Source organism: Solanum stenotomum, chromosome 4 (genome assembly GCF_019186545.1).
Source record: "Solanum stenotomum isolate F172 chromosome 4, ASM1918654v1, whole genome shotgun sequence".
Classification (NCBI taxonomy): domain Eukaryota; kingdom Viridiplantae; phylum Streptophyta; class Magnoliopsida; order Solanales; family Solanaceae; genus Solanum; species Solanum stenotomum.
In genome coordinates this window covers 46,448,545-46,470,508 of record NC_064285.1, presented here as the reverse complement: position 1 = coordinate 46,470,508, position 21,964 = coordinate 46,448,545, and the positions used below count along the sequence as shown (strand labels likewise).

Genomic DNA, 21,964 nt, shown 5'->3' with positions numbered 1-21,964 from the left:
TTTGGATGCACAAATAGGGAAAATAGATTCGACCCATAACCTCTATTTTGAATCAAGTTACAGACATCAACCCTAAATTGCTAATATTGGACTAATTACCCACTCCAATCAATCTCTTTTGAGCATCAATCAAAGATCGAAAGTTGGAATTAAGTTTGCAACCTTAACCCATAAATTAACCTCATGCTAATTAGCCTAAATTCATGTATGAACAACAGAAAAACATAACATAACACAATACCACTATATTAAATCAACACCCAACCCCGTAATTGCTCCCCTAGATTTTGGAGTTTTAGCCACCCATCACAAAAAGTAAAGAAATTAAACCTTCCAAGAAAATAGTCATGGGTAACATGAAATTAAGCAATTACAAGTGAATCTACTTTGGATTCAAGTTCAATTTGTCAAATTCAAGAGCAAAGTTGAAAAACCCAAAAAACTAGAAAATGTTATTCACAAAGTAAAAGTGGTTCTCTTGAAACTCACAATATTTAGAACTCTTCCAAAATCTCTCTCCCAAAAAGCTAAAAAACACTCTACTTTGGACTATTTATAGTTTCTCAAAAGTTGGCCCAAAAACTCAATATATGTCTCAGTCGCGATATTAGTTAGGCTCCTGGAAATCCTTTGGTAAATCATCAAGAGCTTTAGCTTGCGTTTTCTTGCTCTAGGCTTCAGGTGTTTGAATCTCAGTCGACGAACTCGTTTGAGTCTGCCTTTCATGTTCGGTGCATCACCGAGTACCACCTTAGTTCACCTTCCAAGCCTTCAATTTTTCTCCTTACATCATTATTTTCGGCGATGATCAGCAAGGTCTCTTTTCTTATTCGGCGCATCGCCTTCTCCTTTGGAGATCGCCGACCCGTCTTGATACACACAAGTTTTATGCAATGTTATTTTGAGTGAGGTCATGATCACTAGGCAATCCGCCTTTCTCGTTTTGTGATCATCAATGTATAGTTTGCACTTCTTTTTACATTTTTGGTCATTCTTTCAAACAACAATCATTACCTTGTCCATTAACCTTCATAACTGCAGATCATCAACATATCATTATAATAGGAAAAAATTAGGCATTAAGAACATTAATTATTAAGCTAAATATACCTCAAATGAGTGTAAATCTATCACTCATAAACACCCCAACTTGAACGTTTGCTTGTCCTCAAGTAAATAAAGAACACAATTAGTTCAATATTGGTGTCTACAACAATATTCAATGAGAGCTAACATGCAAGTGTCATAACAAGACTACTTTCAACAGCATGCTACACTCAATCATGATTAAGAAAAATGCTTCAAATGATGACTAGCCGGTCTCAACACAAGCTTAAACTCATTTTCGGTTCTTATCTAATACAAGACCATGTTTCGATAAATGCATTCAAGTGCCCTCACATCAATAACGATTTCATGTTCTCACAAAGTAAATCAACAAAGATATAAGGAATTAATGCAACTCTCACTCTCTCAAAAGAGAAATACATGCAAGCTTTGTCACATAGGTTTGCCCATATTTTTCAATCATCACACAAACTAGTTCATGCAAGATCTCAATTTGACTTGGTGACTTCACCTTTTTAAAGCATTGTTGCAATCATCTTTGCCTCTTCTCAAGTTCTTTTCATTCTTTTTCATTTGAGAACTAAAACTTTGACTTTTCACTCAATTATTTGAAATCCCCTTTATTTCATTACATCTCTTTTTCAATTCAATTTTCAAGATGTTTTCATCTTAATGATTTTTTATAAGGAGGAGTTCCTTCTTTTTGCAACAAACTCCAAAATTGAGTCTTATTTCATCTTTATTTGCTTTTCACTTGGCTTTCATTCTTGATTCCTTTCCACACCCCAACTTAGGCTTTTTGTCTAACTTGACTATTCAAACATAACAATGCTTCAAAAAGGATTTTAGATGAGAAGGTAGAGATATTTTGGCTCAAGAGGCTTTCTTTTGGTTTTGACAACAAATGGGTTAGGCTCAAATTGTGCCAAAATAGATGCACGCCCTCACAAGGTAGTCACAAACCATTATGGATATTTGGGCTCTCTCTTTGAATTATTGCCCAAGATCACGCCTCACATTTACCAATATTTAAACAATTGGACTAACAAGGCAAATTCTAGAACTCCACACACATGCTTTCAAGTAAGGCCTTACGACACATGGCACTTAGAAATACACTCATTTAGCACATCCCGAAAAGATCCAAAGTGTACGTGCGATGTTCATTGCAAGACTCACATCAAAACCCAACTAGTCAACAAAAGACTCAAAGAGATCTCTCCAAAGGCACAACCACATCGATTTCATTCTTGCAACGCCATGCATCATGCTCATTATAAGTACTATTCAAGATATCGATATTGAACACAATCGATCCTCGTTATTAATGAAAACTTCAAGTATTTCACGATTTTCAAAACTCATAAGGGGGTTACATAATTAAGAGAAAATGAAAAGAAAGCAATAGAGATACACTAAACCAAATGAAACACTACAATATAAACAAAATCAACCCAATACATTCATCCAAAACTAAAATTAAAAAAATACAAAGCAAAAAATAAAAATTGGCTCAAAGGCCCTCACCCACCAAAAAGAAATAAGTAGTGTCTTCACTGCAATGATAAAAATTATGGGAGGCTGAGTAAGAGGGTCCCACTGACAGGCTAAGCCTGTGGAGCACTCTCATCTGGAGTCTCCATAAGGGAATCAACCAGGGCATCAATTCCCGACACTGAAGACAACAGTGAAGTCTAATCTGGGCATCAGTACCCGTAACACACTCGGAGGAGGTAGAGTCTAAAGAGACTCCACCAGTACCAACCGTTGAAGTTTCCCGAAAGGATCTCCCCAGAGTCGCTTGAATAATGACCTCCTCGGTCACTCCTCAACTCTTCTTCATTCGTCTCCTCAGCAAAATAATCATTGACCCTTGCAATAATCTCATCAGTATCATCAACACTTGAAGCTATATAAGGCTACACAATGGAGTAGGCCCGCTGCTAGGCATCGATGGTGGAATAAAGGTGGGTACGTTTGGTAGGGAAACCTCGCCCCATAGCATCGAGGTGTATGTGGACTGCAACTGAGTCACCTCCTCTCGCAAAGTAGCGAGCTCGCCCCTCATGGTGTCTAGTGCACCAGAGCTGCCTTCGGTCTTCTTTTGGGTCCCTAATTTCCCAAAAAGGTTGTTTAACCTCACACCATGTCTCTCAACCAACCCCTTACACCTGGTCACCATGTCTCTCAAACAAGCCAAGGCTCTCTCAATATCCCTATCACTAATTCTGGGCATGTCTGTCTCAACCCTCGTGGCTCTAATATCCACCAATCAGGTAAGACTACCCATTTGATAAATCAACACCTACGTCAATGGGGAACGGTTGATAGGAGTGGAGGTATGCCTAACAATAGAAGCAACAACAAACACAATAGTAGCAGGAGTAGTAGTAGAAGAAGGCACAACAGAGGGTGTATATATATTTGCATGTTCCGAATGTCACTGGAAGAGGCTGGTGTGATACTCATAGACTTCCCCCAAAAGGTAACTTCTGCTCAGTCAAACAACTGAGTAATGAGAACCGGGAAAGGAAGGGAGGTTTTCCCTTGCCTAGTCCATAGCAACATCTCATCTACAATGATGGTACCGACATTGGTTTCCTCCTTGTTGATGATAGTACCCACTAGCACTACCTTAGGATTTCAAAGGATTGATTTGTTCTAGGATGGTATAATGTTGCTGCTTATAAACCTGAACCAATACCGAGCCACAATGTTAAGGTTATTCTTCTCTATCCTTGCGCCTTCAACCATCCAAAAGGGAGAGGAATCATCAGATAAAATGGGGTTAACCACCCTTTTAAGGCATCAAGATCCTGACGCATCTGGATTTGGTAGGTATCAACACCCGTAGAAGGGGTGCATAGTACTGTGTTAATCTCACCTGCGTGACACTAAACCATTTTTCCCCACACTTCCACTTCATCCAAGGGTTCTCAAATAGTACCCTTTCTCTTATTTGGCAGGGCCTTAGCATATGCATCGTAAAACTCCCTAACACACTTTGGCACAGAGGTTTGTCTCAGCTTTGTGAACTCCTCAAGCTTGTAAAATTTGATAGCTTCCCATATAGTAGGGTAGTCACTCATGACTTCATCAGTCGAGAGCCTACTCTCATCTAGAATAGTTTGCTCTCTTTCTACCTTGAGACTATTTAAGGTCCTTGGAGATATGATCGGTAGAACACGAGAGGCGGGGGCTGGATCTTGTGGAGATGATGCTAACTTGGAGCGAATATTAACTTGTTTCATGGAAATGTGTTTTCGAATTTTTTTACCCCTACTACTAAGGGTCTGTGGATTGGCTTGTTGAGCACGAAGAACCTTTGAAGAATCATTAATAGAAATACCCATATGTGACTTCAGAGGAGGAGGATGAGGAAAGTCTCTATTCAACTCAGTGTCTGATGTCACCACTTGTTTGCCTTTTGTTCTAGCCATTACCTGCAAACCACCCATATTCAAACATAATATTTGTAAAGCTTAGTTGAAATCAAACTCATTTAGGAAACAACTCAAAAATCACCCTGAGCCTCGCCGAATGGGAAGTCGGATTGCCTAATAGGATAGGCCAGCTCAAATGAGTTCGCTGAATCAAAAAGTGGCAATTATCAAAGGGAATAGGCACAAAGGGTGGAGTCAATTCCAATTCAGCGATTCACCAAGTTGGTTTCGACAGGATAATATAAGCCCGCTAAAAATGACAGTGCATTTTGAAAAAAAACAGACATCAACGGTGATGTCCACTCCCACTCGGCAATTCACCAAACAAGTTCAGCGATCTAAGAGAAGCTCGCCGAATGGAACAGTGCCCCAAGTCACATATTGGCTAAAGAAGGCAAGCTAGGGAATACTTGGCGATTCACCTTACCTCATTGGCTAGCTAAAACAAGCCCACTGAATAGGAGATGTTCAGCCCAGTGTCTAATTTGTACAACTAAACTCAACATACTCAACAAACACAAGTTCCCCAACATCATTAATACCCATTTATATGCTTATCTACTCATGGATACTCAAATTCCCCCCCCCCCTCGATATTTCAAAGTATTGCTCAAATTGACGATTCACCCTTAAGAAAGTCGTCACTTTGTCTATCATTAGGAAAAATCATGCAACCAGGTCAACATTGAGTTATTCAGACTTCAACCACATCAAATTAAGCTCAAACTCATCAAATATAATAGTTCAATTTCACAATTTAACAAACACATTTAGGATTAGCAAATCATAGACACAACATAGGCAATGAGATCATGGGCACAATTCAATACACACAATACAAGGCTACCTAATGAAATTTAACAATCAAAATCAACAAATGGATTCAAGCCCATACCCATATTGCAATTTAAAGCACAAAATTCTCAACAAAATTGAGAACCAACCTTAATAAGAAGCCCAACTCGAGAATAATAGAGAAAGGGGGTTGGGGTGACAATCAAAGCAAGGAAAAGCACTCCTCGAACTTCAAAATCACTCACTAATGACTCATAATCACTCAAATGCAGTGTAAGAGAAAGGAGAAGAAAAGGCTTAAATTTATCAAAGGGTTTGATTGTTGAATTTGAATAGACCCTTGGCCCTCTTATATTAGGCCAGTTCGACGGTCACGATTAACGTCACCAAACGTGTTTGGGGAATCTCCAATTAGACCTCAATCTCGCCGAACATGCCTGAACAAAATACCAAACCTAAAGGTTGATTCGGTAGACCCGATAAATTCTGCGTAGTTCACTTTGATGGATTGTCGTTCGAAGCTTCGACCGCCTAAATTGATAGTGCACTTTTCGTCATGTTCAAGCTCAGAAGGCGTACAAGAATGAGTTCTCTCAACACATTTTTTGGATCGCCGTTTAGGTTTTGGCATCGCCTAATGTTCTCTTTTTTAACCTTTCAACTTCTTTTAAACCTGCATTCACAACGCACGCTATTGAAAGCAATAAAAATAGAAGTAAAGACTTGGGTTGCCTCCCTTTTGCCTTAGATTGAGATAGGTGGAGATCTAGCACAATTGGGTCTTCAACTGCTTTATAGATACCGAATGAGAGGTCACCATTTGAGATAAAGTGGAGAATACATTTTTCAAGTCCTTCAACACTTGTCAGATCCTTCAACCTTATTGAAGATCGTGTTGAGCATTTCCTTGGTTCGGCTTCCTTATTGCCCAGTTGGGTTTTTTGGCCATTGACGATCATAGGGAGGAACATATCTATCTTCGTCAACCTCTCTATTTCTCTAATTTTCACCTCCCCAATATTTCCAACTACTATCTCTATCCTTGTTTCAACCGTGGTTCCGACTTATCATTGATAATTAGTGTGAGAAGTCCCTATTTGGTTTTCCAAATATTGAACTTCTTCATTGTATAATGCCTCAAAATTGGAATCATCCGGGTACTGCCCGCTGTTGGTTCCAACCGCACTTACCGACTTAGGTCCACCTCCTATGACATGTTTGGAAGACAAATCAAGTTGGGTCATCATTTTGGTCATGTTTTCATCTCATTCATGGTCCTTCTAAACTTGTTCTTTGCTCATGCTAGTTGTATATTAGGCACATAATCCTCTCTAGTATTCCATGCTCGGTTTACTTTGGTCATGTTGTCAAGCAACAAAAGAGCCATATCATACGGTTGTCTCATTAATCCTCATTGGACTGATTGATCAGCCATAACTTTATTGACTGCATCAATGTTGCAATAGAAGTATTGCAACATAAAATCATCTAGAATACCATGTGTTGGACATTGTAATAGTAGAAATTGGGTTCTTAGTTCACCATATTTGAAGGGGGAAGAATCTCCAAGAAAGTATCAGTTAACTCTTCCCAAGAAGTGATAGAATTATTCAGCAACTCAGCTAACCACCTTGCAACTTCACCCGTCAAAGAGAACGAGAATAACCCCAACCTCATGGACTCTTGGCAGATGTCCTTGCACATAAATGGTCCAAGGACCTCCACAAAATTGCTAAGGTGTTCATGGGGATCTTTATGAGCTAGACCCCCTATGATTCCTCTTAGTTGGACAATTGTAATATTTTTTCGGTTATGTGAAACACAACCCTTCTGGTTGTGGGATGTATATGGATGTCTCCCGTGGTTTGAAAATATGCACATGCATATCGTTCAAATCACCATGTTGTTGTTTTGACCATAATGACTATCGTTGCCACTACTATGGTCACTCATTGTATAAGACCTGCAAATCAACCAACAACAACACAAAACAACAATCTACTACAACTAAAAAAAATTATAAGCTAATTTCTCAATTAGAATTCTCAACCACCACTCCCCAGCAGTGGCGCCATTTTTTATAAAGCTCAAATGTGCTCTTTAAGCTAATTAAAATGGACAATAATCATATTCAATAAAAAAAACCAACGAAGAGTCAAGATCGAATCCACTAAGAATGGTATATTGTAGAGAATTCTTATCAACAAATTTGGATTGTACAATCATTCATTTGTAATAGTAAAAATAAATGGGTGGATGATTCCACCAATTTAATCAAAATTTTTGGTTAACAATTATCACAATTAAACACAAATTACGAAAATCTCAAGAATTAACAAGAAATCTATGGGTGCGAGGATTCGAAATCAATGTCACATAGGGGTGTAATTGTGCTGCTCTTTAGCGATGAACATTCATGATTAGGATAAGTCATCTTTAATGACATTAATCTTCTTTCGATCTCATATCATCCTTGCATAGAATCTCCTTTCAATCTCATATATATTCCAATCTAAAAAACTCAATATCTTACTCTATTATCTCTTTCTATGCAAAAATAGGGCAAATAGATCCTACCCATAACCTCTATTTTCAAGAAAATTACAGCCATTAAACCTAAATTGTTAGTATTGGTCTAATTACCACTCCAATCTATCTCTTTCAAGCATCAACCAGAAATCAGAAGTAGGAATTAAATTTGCAATTTTAACCCATAAATTAAGCCCATGCTAATTAGCCCAAATTCATGTATGAATAACAATAAAACATATCATAACACGATACCCACTACATTAAAGCAATACACAACCACGTAGATCTTTGGATTTTAGCCACCCATCACAAAAACTAAAGAAATTATACGTTCCATGAAATCAAGCATGGGTAACATGAAATTAAGCAATTACAAGAAAACTCACTTTGGATTCAAATTTAATTTGTAAAATTCAAGAGCAAAGTTTAAAAACCCAAAACAATAGAAAGTGTTCTTCACAAAGTAAAAAAGTTTCTCTCAAAACTCACAATATTCAGAACTCTTCCAAAATCTTCCCCTTAAAAACTAAAAAAACTTTTTCCTTTGGCTATTTGTAGTTTCCCAAAAGTTGGCCAAAAAACTCAATGTGTGTCTCACTCGACGACCGATATACCGTGAGTTTATATTATTTTTAATACATTTCACTTAAGATTTGTGTGTGTCTAGGTCCATTTTGTATTAGAATTAATTTGTTTGTGATATAATTGCAGGAAATAGGCTTGGACGAGGTTGAGAGAGACATCAACTTTAATTCTGCAAAAGGAGACACCTACGGAAGTGACCTACGGACCGTAGGTCCAATCACACTCCATATGTGGGAGGCGTAGATTGAGCCTCAGGAAAGTCTTGACCAAGTGTGGAACTACGGAAGTCACTTACGGAGCGTAAGTCGACCCACGGGCCGTCATGCACCTCCGTCGTTTGTATCAGAGATTTTGAGTTCCAGTACCTGAGGAAAATTTCTAAGTGTGGATCCACGGACTGTAGGTCAACCTACGGTTTGTACTTCAAGTGTCCGTCGTTTGTGTCTGAAAGTTGAAGGTTCTAGCTTTGGAGAAAAAAGTCTAAGTCTTGAGCTACAAAAGGGACCTACGGATGGTAGGTCAATCCACGGTCCGTATGTCAGTCTCGTTGATCAAAGTTGCGTCCAGTAGTTTATTTCCTTATTTCGTTTCCTTTTTATTTATGACAAGTTTTTCTATAAAAGGGTATGTAAACCTCGTTTTTCGGGGTTAGACATTATTGTTAACTTTTAGTTCTTGGTATTTTCTTGCGAATTAACTTGCAAACTCTAGAAATTTGATTTCCTAATTTTGGTTTATAATGATTCTTGCTTTGAATTTCAGTTGAAAATTACGAGTTTCTTCTACTCATTATGTAAGTTCATGAATTCTTCTTCTAAAAATCTGAATTGTGTTCTTGCTAGCATGGGTAACTAAATCCACAACTAGGGTTGTGGGAACCACGAGCGATTAACAAAGTATGAATAGTAACTAACTATTTCTTGAATAGTGTTGTTGCATGCATTCATAATTCTTTCGTTTAGAAGTCCTTTTAACGGTGGACAACGTTAGAACTCACCTTTTTGCTACTTGCCGGACCAAGGAGGTAGTTAATAAGAAAAGAATTATCAACATAGATTTAGTGTGATACTATCTAATAGTCTAATGTCAATTGGTTCGAGGGTGAAAACTAAGTCATACATTGATGTGATGTCTAATATGAGGTAAAGGTAAGGGTTAGTAAATTATACACATGTAGCTGGACTAAGGTGCGGGGTGAAATTTTCTATTTGGCAGACCAAGCACTTAGGCATACATAACTTACCACTTTGCATATGATGCATTAGGAAAGGATTACTATTACTAGGATTACCACGTTATGATCTTATGGGGAACACATACACCCTAGTTTCTTTCTCTCATTGATAACAACTAAAGTTCAAAACTTGCTCACTTGCTCTCTAAACAACAATCAGTTATTTGTTACACAACCCCTCCCCCCCTTTACTTACTTTTCACGGAAATAAGTTGACTAAACGAATATAATCATGAGTTAAGTTTAAGTCCAAACCATATTTCTCGTGGTATTGACCCCAACCTACAAGTTGGGTTTTTTACTTGATAACGATCGCTTATACTTCTTTAGGGAGGTGTAATTTCAGCGTATCAAATTTTGGCGCCGCTGCCGGGGAATAAGGCTTTTAGATTAAGTTTAACTACATTATTGATCTTTAGTCAATTATTTCCTAATTTTATGTTTTCTTTTATTTTTGTTTTCTTCAGGTTTCTGCTCTAGTGTATGCCAAGTACACGGAGTCGAGGCGAACCACTAACCCCATACGATCTAGTGTTGAGCAAAACTTTGAGAAAGATTAATAATCAAGGGGTCCGTGATCACCCCGTCATAGAGGAGCTTGAGGACCAAGTGAATAATTAGAATGTTTAGGTTCAGGGCAATAATCTACTTGGAGATGCATTGAGGGTGTAAGCTTCACCTGAACCAAGACTGCATGATAATTACAAGGTCGAATTCAACATTGTCGAATCTGAAGGACCCATTGTTTTCCCTCCTCTACCTCCAGGGCATATATTTGTGGTGACTAGCAGTTTGATACAGATGCTTACATCGAGGGGTTTATTTTTCAGTATAGCTTTTGAAGATCTGTATGGGCACATGGCCAAGTTGACTAGTATTTGTAAGAGTTGTGTGGGGCGACCAGAATTGGTTATCAACGTTATAGGGTTGAGAGTCTTCCCTCTATCATTGACTTGTGATGTTGTTGTATGGTTTTCTAAGCTACTCAATGCATACATGGGACCAATTGCATAGGGTGTTCATGGCCAAGTACTTTCCGTTATCAAAGAAGCTGAACCACAAATATAAACTCAACAACTTCATGGCACTACCTGGAGAGTCTGTGAATAGTTCGTGGGACAGGTTCATTGCATTCATTAGAAGTGTTCTGAACCACCTCATTGATGATGAGTCACTAAAGGAGTATTTCTACAAAGGCCAAGATGACAATGGTAAGGTTGTGCTTGATACTATCATAGGAGGATCATATGGTGAGTGCACTTTTCAGGAGCTCATTGAGAAACTAGAGAAGATTTCCCGAAACAATAAAGCATGGAGCACTCAAAATTCAGACACTGGAAGAAGCACTTTTGCAGTTCAATCTGCACCTAGTCAATCTATCGATAACATTCGTGAGGAGATGGCTCAGATGAGGACATAACTTGGGTTGGTGTTGAAGCATGTTAGCGAAGGTGCAGAAAAGGTAAATGCAGTGAATTATTTGACTAGGACTCCACCACCATCGGTAGAGGAATGTTACTATGAGGAAGATGTGTACTTGGTGAATGATCAGACGAGGGTTTCTGAGCCAATGCCCAAGGTTCCAACTCGGATAATTGGCGCCAAAGGTAAGGAAACTCAGGTCGGAACTATGACAACTACAACCGAGAGGGTCAATATGTCTGGGATGGGAACTATAATCGCGATAACAACTACAACCGAAACAACTATGGAAACAGGAACGATAGAGTTGGGCCTTATGTCCCTCCACAGAATCGGGAAGCTGGCAATAGGAAAGATAGGGGTAGTATGTCACAGATTGAGAATATGATTCAGAAGATAATGAAGAGGTTTGATTCGACTGATGATAATGTGAAAGAGATGCGAAATGACTTGTCTGAAATTGGTCAAACAGTTGATGCACATGCAGTGTCGATCAAGCAAGAATCAGTTGTCCACTACAGTCAACCCACGTCAGCCAAACACACTTCCTAGAAACACCATCCAGAATCCAAAGAATGATGGGCATTGTATGGCAGTCACTAGTCGAGGGGGTAAGAAGACCATTGATCCACCTATGCCGTCTAAGGTTGAAATTGAGGTTGGTATAGATGATGATGAGATTGAGGTTATTGGAGAGTCCAAGAATCCTATAGAGATAGAAGCAGAGATAACCCAAAAAGTTGTCCCCATACCTAGACCTCCACCTCCATTCCCACAGAGGTTAGTTAAGAAGAATGAAGAAGGGAAATACCGCATATTTATCGCTATATTGAAATAGTTTTCCATCAATGTTCCGTTAATAGAGGCTTTACAGCAAATGCCTGAGTATGTGAAGTTTATGAAGGATTTGGTGACTAAGAAGAGGGCCGTGAGTTTTGAAGATGATGATAGGTTGCAACATTGTAGTGCTATTGCTACGAGGTCACTTGTACAAAAGAAAGAGGATCCCGGTGCCTTCACTATTCCATGTACCATCGGGTTGTTGCATTTTGCTAAGGCATTATGTGATTTGGGTGCTAGCATTAATTTGATGTCATTGTCTATTTACAAGAAGTTGGGTTTAAGGGCTCCAAAACCGACTGCGATGTGATTACTCATGACCGATAGAACTGTGAAGAGGCCTATTGATGTTCTCCAAGATGTTCTTGTGAAAGTGGAGTCGTTTATTTTTTCGGCTGATTTTGTGATACTTGACTGTGAGATTGATTTTGAAGTCCCCATCATCCTAAGGAGACCATTCCTTACTACTGGGCGCGCCTTGGTCGATATGGAGAAAGGGCAGATGAAGTTCTGGTTAAATAGTAAAGAGGTAACTTTCAATATCTCTAGGTCCATGAAGCAGGAAAGTGATCTCAAGTCAGTGTCCGTGGTAAATCATATTGTGGGTCAAGGTTCTGATGTGTCTATTAAAGAGTGGTTGGGTGTTGATGCACTTGCATCGGTTATGATGAATTTTGAGGGTGATGGTATTGAAGACTATGATAAGTTGGTTGCCGCACTTGATAAGTTTGAATTCCATTCCAAGCAGAAGAAACTATAGTTAGATATGAAGAATCGTGACTCTCCACCTGCAAAACCACTTGTTGAAGAGGCTCCAAAATTGGAGCTTAAGGCTCTACCGTCACATTTGAGGGATGTATTCTTGGGGAGATATGGTACTTTACCGGTCATCATTGAGGCCGATTTAAATGTGGAACAAGTTGAGGCTTTGGTTTCTGTGTTGAAGAGGTTCAAGAGGGCTATTGGGTGGACTGTTGTGGACATTATTGGGATTTCTCCTGGTATTTGTTCTCAGAAAATCCAACTCATGCCGGATCACAAGCCTAGTATTAAGCACCAAAGGAGACTAAATCCGCTTATGCAAGAGGTAGTGAAGAAGGAAATCATCAAGTGGTTGGATGCTGGAGTTATTTATCCCATTGCAGATAGTAGTTGGGTATGTCTTTTTCAGTGTGTGCCCAAGAAAGGTGGGATTACTGTGGTACCTAATGTGAGAAACAAGCTTGTTCTGATACGGCCTGTGTCTAGATGGAGAGTATGCATGGAATATTGGAAATTGAATGCTTGAACAGAAAAGGACCACTTCCCTATTCCGTTCATAGATCAGATGTTGGACCACCTTGCTGGTAAGGGTTGGTATTATTTTCTTGATGGTTATTCAGGTTACAATCAGATCTCCATAGCTTCGGAAGACCAAGAGAATGCCACATTCACTTACCCTTATGGGACTTTCGCCTTCAACCGAATGTCATATGGGTTGTGTAATGCTCCAGCGAACTTCCAGCGTTGCATGATGTCGAACTTTTCGAACATGGTGGAGGACACTATTGAGGTATTTATGGTTGATTTCTCTATGGTAGGTGACTCATTTGATGGTTGCTTGGATCATTTGGCCGAGGTACTAAAACAGTGTGAAGAGTGCAATCTTGTGCTCAATTAGGAAAAATGTCAGTTCATGGTGAAAAAGGGGATAGTTCTGGGTCATTGGATTTCTGAGAAGGGTATTGAGGTTGATAGAGCAAAAGTCGAGGTAATATAAAAGCTTTCATCACCTATCTCTTTTAAAGGTGTTAGGAGTTTTCTTGGGCATGCAGGTTTTTATAGGAGGTTTATCAAGGAATTCTCCAAATTTGCACACCCATTGTGCAAATTGCTCGAAAAGGAGTGGAAGTTTGAGTTTGATGATGCTTGTATGAGAGCATTTGGAGAGTTCAAAGAAAAGCTAGTTTTCGCACCTATCATTATTTCACCGGATTGGAGGAAACCATTTGAAGTAATGTGTGATGCGAGTAGAGTGGTGCTTGGTGTGGTATTGGGATAGAGGCGAGAGAAGATTCTTCATCCTATTTACTATACAATCAAAGCTCTAAATGTGGCTCAAAAGAACTATACAGTGACTGAACAGGAACTCCTTGCTTTGGTTTTCGCATTCGAGAAATTTCGATCCTATTTGCTTGGTACTAAGGCCATAGTGCATACTGATCATTCTGCATTGAGGTATTTGATGGCTAATAAGGATGCAAAACCGAGGTTGATTAGATGGGTGTTGTTGCTACAAGAGTTCGATTTTGAGGTGAAAGATAGAAAGGGGACAGAAAATCAAGTTGCCGATCACTTGTCCAGATTAGAGGAGAAAGCTATGCTCAAGCTAGGAGATGGGGCAGGAATTGATGATGCTTTTCCAGATGAACATTTATTGGCTGCTTCTCATGATTTGATTCCTTGGTTCGCAGACTTTGCTAACTACTTGGCAAGTGATCTGGTGCCATCGGACTTGTCTTTTCACCAAAGGAAAAAGTTTATACATAATGTGAAGAAGTTTTTTTGGGATAAGCCTTATTTGTTCCGTATTTGTGCTGATGGGATTATTCATCGTTGTGTGCCCAAGTTTGAGATGATGAGTATACTAGATGCGTGTCACTCTTCGCTTGTTTGTGGGCATCATAGCGGTGTTCGACATAAATTTTTTGCAGTCTGGGTATTAATGGCCTACCATCCACCAAGATGCTCATGATTTCGCCAAACCTTGTGATCGTTGCCAAAGAGAAGGAGGAATTTAGAAGAAACAAGAGTTTCCTATGAATCTAATATTGGTGATTGAGCTATTTGATTTATGGGGCCTTTATTTTATGGGTCCATTTGTGAGTTCACATGGGATGAAGTATATTCTGGTTGCGATTGACTATGTGTCGAAATGGGTGGAAGCAATTGCGCTTTCAAACAATGAAGGTAAAAGTGTCACCGCATTCCTCAAAAAGAATATCTTCTCCAAATTTGGTACACCTAGGGCGATTATCAGCGATAGAGGTTCCCACTTCTGTAATAAGTTGTTCAAAGCGTTGCTTGAGAAATATGGCTCCGCCACAATGTAGCCACTCCTTACCATCCACAGTCTAGTGGGCAAGTTGAAGTGTCTAATAGAGAGATCAAACAGATTCTTGCTAAGACTATGAATGCTAATAGAACCGATTGGTCAAGGAGGCTTGATGATGCTCTATGGGCCTATCGCACCACATTCAAGACTCCCATATGTATGTCCCCCTACCAACTTGTATATGGGAAGTCTTGCCATCTATCGGTGGAGCTAGAGCATAAGGCTATGTGGGTGCTAAAGAAGTAGAATTTGGATTGGGGTGCCGCATCGAATCAGAGAGTGAATGACATGAATGAGCTTGGTGAGTTTCGCCTAAGAGCTTATGAAAGTTCAGCCTTGTACAAGGAGAAGATGAAGAATTATCATGATCAAGAGATTGAAAAGCGTGAATTTGTTGTGGGTGATTTGGTGCTTCTATTCAACTCTAGGTTTTGCTTGTTTCTTAGCAAGCTCAAGTCCAAGTGGACTGGGCCATTCATAGTCACTCAAGTGTTCCCACATGGAGCGGTCGAGCTCGAGAATAAGGTTCAAGGTAAACGGGCAAAGGATCAAGGTCTACATGGGCAAAGAGGAGAATGTGCATGAACTGGTTGAGGCCTACTAACTTGATGAAATTTGAGTAATCAAGAGGCCTGCATCGTGCCACGACATTAAATCAAGCGCTGCTTAGGAGGCAACCCAAGATGTAGAATATAGCCAACTATAGGTTTCTCTTTTCGATTTAGGAGTTTTTTTTGTTTATTTGAATTTATGTAATCCTTTAGATAGGTGTTTTATTTTTGCATTAGTGTTGGCTAGATATAGCATAGGGTCCGTATCTAAAAAGTGTCCATAAAATGTAAAAAGAAGGCCCTAACGGTCGCTACATGTGCAGGGATGAAAAGCAAATTCTGCAGAAAAAGTTATGTGCAGGGGTCTACGGACCCCATCGATGGTCTGTGGGTCCATCCACGGACCGTGAATAGTTTCTGTAGACCCCAGGTTAGTCCTTAATTTTTCTAAGTGTTGAGTGACCTACGGTTCGCAGGTCGACCCACGGCCCGTAGACGGGGTTTCGTGGGTCCAAACCTAGGGTTTTCCCGACCCGACCCAGACATTTTTCAAATAAAACCCCTTATTTTTATATTCATCCCTCACATTCAAAACTCCATCCCAACCGTTTCTAACCCTTTCCTCTCCTTAAATCACTCCATTAACCTCCCAAATCCCACAGATCACTCCCCATTCACTTCCCCATATTCCCACATCACTCTTCTATTTCCCCAAATCCTCATCTCCATTTCCCAGCGATTCTGTTGTCAGCGTTCGGCATTGAAAGGCTAGCAAAAAGGTCTAACAAGTTCATTGTCATCACACAATCACCCACTTCCAATGCTTGTAAGGTAAACGACTTTACTTTAACTTTGAATTTCGGTATTCATTGTTCAATACATGAAGTCACGAAGTGGGTCTTAACCTTGGGTTATTTTTGTATGAAATTGCATGATAAACTATAGTTAGAAACACCCTTGGGATGATAGAATGTGATTGTGTTGTCTTTGTAATCAAATAAATCTGGGTAAATAGTCTAAATGGAAGTTTCGACTTAGGGTTCCTAGTTTTGTATGCTAAAACAGTTAAATAATGAGTATTCGGAACCCTAGGGATGAAAAACTACCATAAATTATGTTGAAATGCATGATTAGACTTAGGTTCGTTGTTTGACTTGTTGAAACAATGGTTTAAAAATGAGGCATATATGATACTTGGCACAGACCTAACCCACGAGACCCTGTCTACGAACCGTAGGCCAACCTACAAACCGTAGATCAGATATGTGGGTCTATCGCACATAGAGAATTCACTAAGTGTGGAACCACTGAGGTGGACTGCGGTCCGTAGGTCAACCTACGGACCGTTCTGCACAGCCATGGTTCCCATCACAACCCAATTAGTTTGGGACCTCTGACCTACGGAGGGGACCCACGGACCGTAGGTCAACCTACAGACCGTAGGCACCTACCGTAGGTGGCCATTGATGCTATTGTACAAAATTGTTTTTAGTTTTTGTTTTGGTTTGTTCTTTAGTCTAAATTTTTTTCAAATGTGTTCTTGGTCTATTTTGGTACTAACTAAGCCTCCACAAGTACCATGGCTCCCAATAAATCCCTAACATACGTACCAAAGGGCAAGTGAAAGTCGGTGGCACCAACGTTGTGGCTAATTGATGAAGATACTGATGCGGAGAAGGATCTCATCTATGTCCCACCTACTACGAGTACATCACCAACTGCACCTCTACGACCCGAAATCAATCCCGGCAGGTGATTCTCGACGTGGTCACTACCTCCCAGTCTGATGAGAAGGATACACCGATCAGTTCACCGGTTGGTTCTACTTTCGGCTTTGAGTCCGCCTCTGCTTCCGGCTCCGCATCCAGCTCTAGTTCACATGGGAGGATTGCCTCATCTAATGAGGCTACTAGCGCGAGGGACATTTCAGTGCCACTAAACACCGAGCCTGATGTTGTTGCTGAGGAGCCAAACCGGCGGTGTGTAAGTGGTCGGTGACAAATATACAGGGATGCCCGGATGATACTAAGAAGGAGAGGATGGCTCGATTAGTCACTGATGAGCGTCGGGTCCTCACAGACAGCTTGCATACCGCTCTCGTCTTTCATGAGCTCTTCAAGAGACATAGGTGCGAGTGGATGGTACGTAGCCCAGGGTCCTATAGGGAGGAGTTCATGAGGGAGTTCTATGCTTCCTACGCAGCCACCCTCCGAGGTTGGATTGAAAAATGGGCCAAGCGCGTCGCCCAGCCTCCATTCAATGCTACACTAGTCTGTGGGTTCTCAGTTGATATATCAGAGGCTACTATCCGCATATTCTTCTACGGCCTGGGCCATACTTTTGAAATCAACACGGCGAGTTTGACTATCAATGGGACATTGTGAGGAGCGGGGCATTCCAGAGGAATGCAGAGCAGAGGGAGACATTATTGTGCTGGTTGGCCCGTCACCTTGCTACAGACAAAGAGCGCGCCGAGTGGGTCAACAACCTGAGGCATCAAGAAGGCCACTTTGACTTTTTTGGTCAAATTCTTCTGGCTATTGGTGCGAAATAGGGTCTTTTCTACGCAGGTAGACAATGTTCTTATTTTGGACCGCGCACTCATAGTGGCAGCCCTAGTTGCTGGGTTCGAGATAGATTTTGCCCGCATGATTATTGTTGAGATACATGAGAGGGACTTCAAGGCCACCACCATTTACCCCTTCCCATACCTCATTTTTCAGCTATGTAGGGATTCTGGAGTGCTGGTCTGGCATTGTGATAAGTTGATTCAGGCGACCAAGAACCTGGATATAGGCCTGATTCGAAATGAGGCCAATGTGGCTGCACCGCGCAAAGAGCAACTGGTTGAGGTGACACCACTGGGAGCAGACTTAGTTGCAGATGTGGAGCAGATGCAGGGTGAGGATCCTGCCCCACCAGCCCCTACTGAGGATGCCCCGGATTCCCATTTTCCGGCCACCAGTCAGGCCCCTAGCGCCTCTAGACCCACTCACTTTATAAGGTCTGTGACAGTGCCTCTAACTCGTGTTCAGAAGCTGGAGGCTTAGATGGCCACACTACTTCAGCATGTGAGGTCGTGGATGCAGCGAGCGATTGAGGAGTCCGCAACTAGGGTTGAGCAGATGATGGACTGTAAGGTCCAGGCCGTTCACCAGCGCCTTGACGCATTTGAGTTGCACATCTTAGAGCGTCCATCCCCCATCACAAATGTCTCTGCCTTCCAGATGGAGTTGGCTAGTCTTCGGGCTGATATTGACACTTTGCTAGCCCCACCTGAGACTGAGCCTAAGTCGGCACCCACATAACCGGTTGATCATACGGTGTTAGATGCACTTTTTAGAGAAGAGATTCCACAACCTTCTTCTTCCCATCATGCTAGGAAGTGGCCCCGCTCCGGTAAGACTTCTTCCCATCATGCTAGGAGAGCTTGCAAGAGGGAGCACCAGGAGCTTAAGGTAGCACGGAGGGCCTCTATAGTTGATGAGGAGATGTGCCATCAGCGGGCTAGGGAGGTAGGTGTTGGTGCCTCTAGTAGTGTGAGCACCACAGATGGTGTGGTGAGATGAGAGTAGATGTTAGCACTACTGAGGGTGCTGAGACTATTGATATGGGCACTACTAAAGGTGACCCGATTGTTAATCCAACAGGCTCCAGGAAATCGGACCCATCCGCTTGTTGATAGGTTTTCGGCGCTATACGCCACAGGTTTGCTTTACCCGATCCTTTATTCTTTACTTTTTGTGCATTGGGGACAATTGCACTTTATTTTGTTGGGGTGGGGTAAATGGATTGTGAGTAATAGGGTGAAGTATGAGTAACCCAACTCATAATCGTCTCTTGGGGTTTTCTTACCTGTGTTCTTTTCCCCCAAGAGACTGTTTTAATTTATGTTGAACCGGCATGTGTAGGAATGTATGTGTAGGAGTAGTGAACAATAAAATCATGATGGCATGAAAGAAAAGAATGATAAAAATGATCCATGTCCAAAAATGTTGTTGAATTGTGCTAAATCAATAGTCTTGAGGACTTGAATGTATTGGATCTAAATGTGACATGATAAGAACTGATTGGACCTCATGACTTAAGCTAAAAACTTGAACTGGTAATCTGATAATCTGATAATGAAACAAGGTGCCAAGAGTGTGTGAGGATAGTTGAATGTTCAGATAGTTTTGTGCCAATCTAGAACTTCCCCCGGTAATCCTGCTAGAATAATCTAGGCTAGAAGTTGGGAAGTGATCATAGGCCATTGTTCAAATTAGTCCACTAAAGCCTAAAATGATCTAACCAAATGGTAGCATTATTCCATTTTGATCCAAATATTTGAGACTAAAATTCACCTCTTCTTTTGATTCACCTAACTCACCTTCCCTTAAAATATTGTCTTGGCCCCGGTCCCTCCTTGGACATGTGCACCTTGACTTAGACCAAAAGCCTAGGTTGAGGGTGGCTGAGTCAAAAGTGACCTTGATCTTGGCCCTGGTCCGACATCAGATATTGTGCACCTCAACTAATGCAAAATGCATAAGTTGAGGGTGGCTATGAAAGAGGAAACCAAATGAAAAAAGGGTATGAAAAGAGTTGTGTGTTGAAAAGAGAAAAAGAAAGAGGATGTGACTTTGTGCAAAAAGAAGCAAAAGAAAAGTGTTGAAAGAAATAAAAGAAAAATGACGTGAAAGAAAAAGAATAAAGTGAGAAATAAGAGTCATAAAGTCAAAAGTCGTATCCATGTTGCAAAGAGTTAAGGGAAAGAAAGTGAAATTAAAAGATGCCAAAAAATGGGTCAAGGAAGAGGTAAATAGCCAATGTTATGTCAAGGAGGGCAGAAAGTCACTAAAAAGTACCCAAATGTACCACACCTGACCTTGAGCCTACGTTACAAGCTAACAAAGTCCTATAGTGATCCTAGCAACTAATTTGGAAAGTCTAAACAGTGAAAATAAGGGCAAGCATATGGAATTGAGCACTAACTGTACTTGAAGTCACTTATGAGTGTGAGTGTTGAATGAATCCTAAAATTCTCAAATTCATATCTTCTGTGTGAAAAGGATTTCGTTTGAAGTGAGGGCACTAGTGACATTGTCGGAAAGTTGGTACCTTGGTGATTGTGAAAAAGTGTATGTTGTGGTGTCTGTTGGTCGATCTTTGTCATATCTTGATCTGCATGAGTTAGCTTGTTGAGTCTAAGAGAAAAGATTTGCACTGAGAGTGTGGGATGGATTGAAATATCCATGTGATTGCTTGAGTTTTTATGTCTTCTTCTACACAAGTGTCGTTTAGAGTTTAGTGTGTCGCTTGAGGACAAACAACGAATTTAAGTTGAGGGTATTGATATACCGTGAGTTTACTGTATTTTTAATACATTTCACTTAAGAGTTATGTGTGTCTAGGGCCATTTTGTATTAGAATTAATGTGTTTGTATTATAATTGCAGGAAATAGGCTTGGACGAGGTTGAGAAAGACAATAGCTAAAATTCTGCAGAAGGAGCCACCTATGGAAGTGACCTACGGACCTTAGATCCAGTCACGCTCCGTAGGTGGGTGGCGCAGATGGAGCCTCAGGGAAGTCTTGACCAAGTGTGGAACTACGGAAGCCATTGACGAAGCGTAGGTCGACCCACAGGTCGTCCTGCACCTCTATCGCTTGTATCAGAGATTTTGAGTTCCACAACCTGAGGAAAATTTCTAAATGTGGAGCCACGGAAGGGGACCCACAGACCGTAGGTCAACCTACTGTCCGTACTGCAGGTGTCCATCATTTTTGTCTGAAAGTTGAAGGTTCTAGCTTCGGAGAAAAAAATCTAAGTAACTACGGAAGGGACCTACAGACCGTAGGTTGATCGAGGTTCGTAGGTCAGTCTCGTCGATTGAAGCCACGTCCAGCAGTTTATTTCCTTTTTTCATTTCCTTTTTATTTAGGACAAGTTTTTCTATAAATAGGGTATGTAAACCTCATTTTGGGGGGTTAGACATTATTGTTAACTTCTAGTTCTTGGTATTTTCTTGGGAATTAACTTGCAAACTCTAGCAATTTGATTTCCTAATTTCGGTTTATAACGATTCTTGCTTTGAATTTCAATTGAAGATTACAGGTTTCTTCTACTCATTATGTAAGTTCATGAATTCTTCTTCTAAAAATATGAATTGTGTTCTTGCTAGCATAGGTAACTAAATCCACAACTAGGGTTGTGGGAACCATGAGCGATTAACAAAGTATGAATAGTAACTAAGTAATTCTTGAATAGTGTTGTTGCATGCATTGATAATTCTTTTGTTTAGAAGTCTTTTTAACGTTGGCCAACGTTAGAACTTGTCGTGTTGCTACTTGCCCGACCAAGAAGGTAGTTAATAAGAAAATAATTATCAACATAGATTTAGTGTGATACTATCTGATAG

At 40.5% G+C, this 21,964-nt stretch overlaps 1 protein-coding gene and 1 pseudogene across 1 annotated transcript in view; both read left to right on the top strand.

Moving 5' to 3' along the window:
* The window catches only part of LOC125861708 (fatty acid amide hydrolase-like), a 334,554-nt gene that overhangs the window by 43,275 nt on the left and 269,315 nt on the right, over positions 1–21,964 (top strand). The window lies entirely within an intron of this gene.
* Positions 10,679–21,408, top strand: LOC125861523 (uncharacterized; annotated as a pseudogene).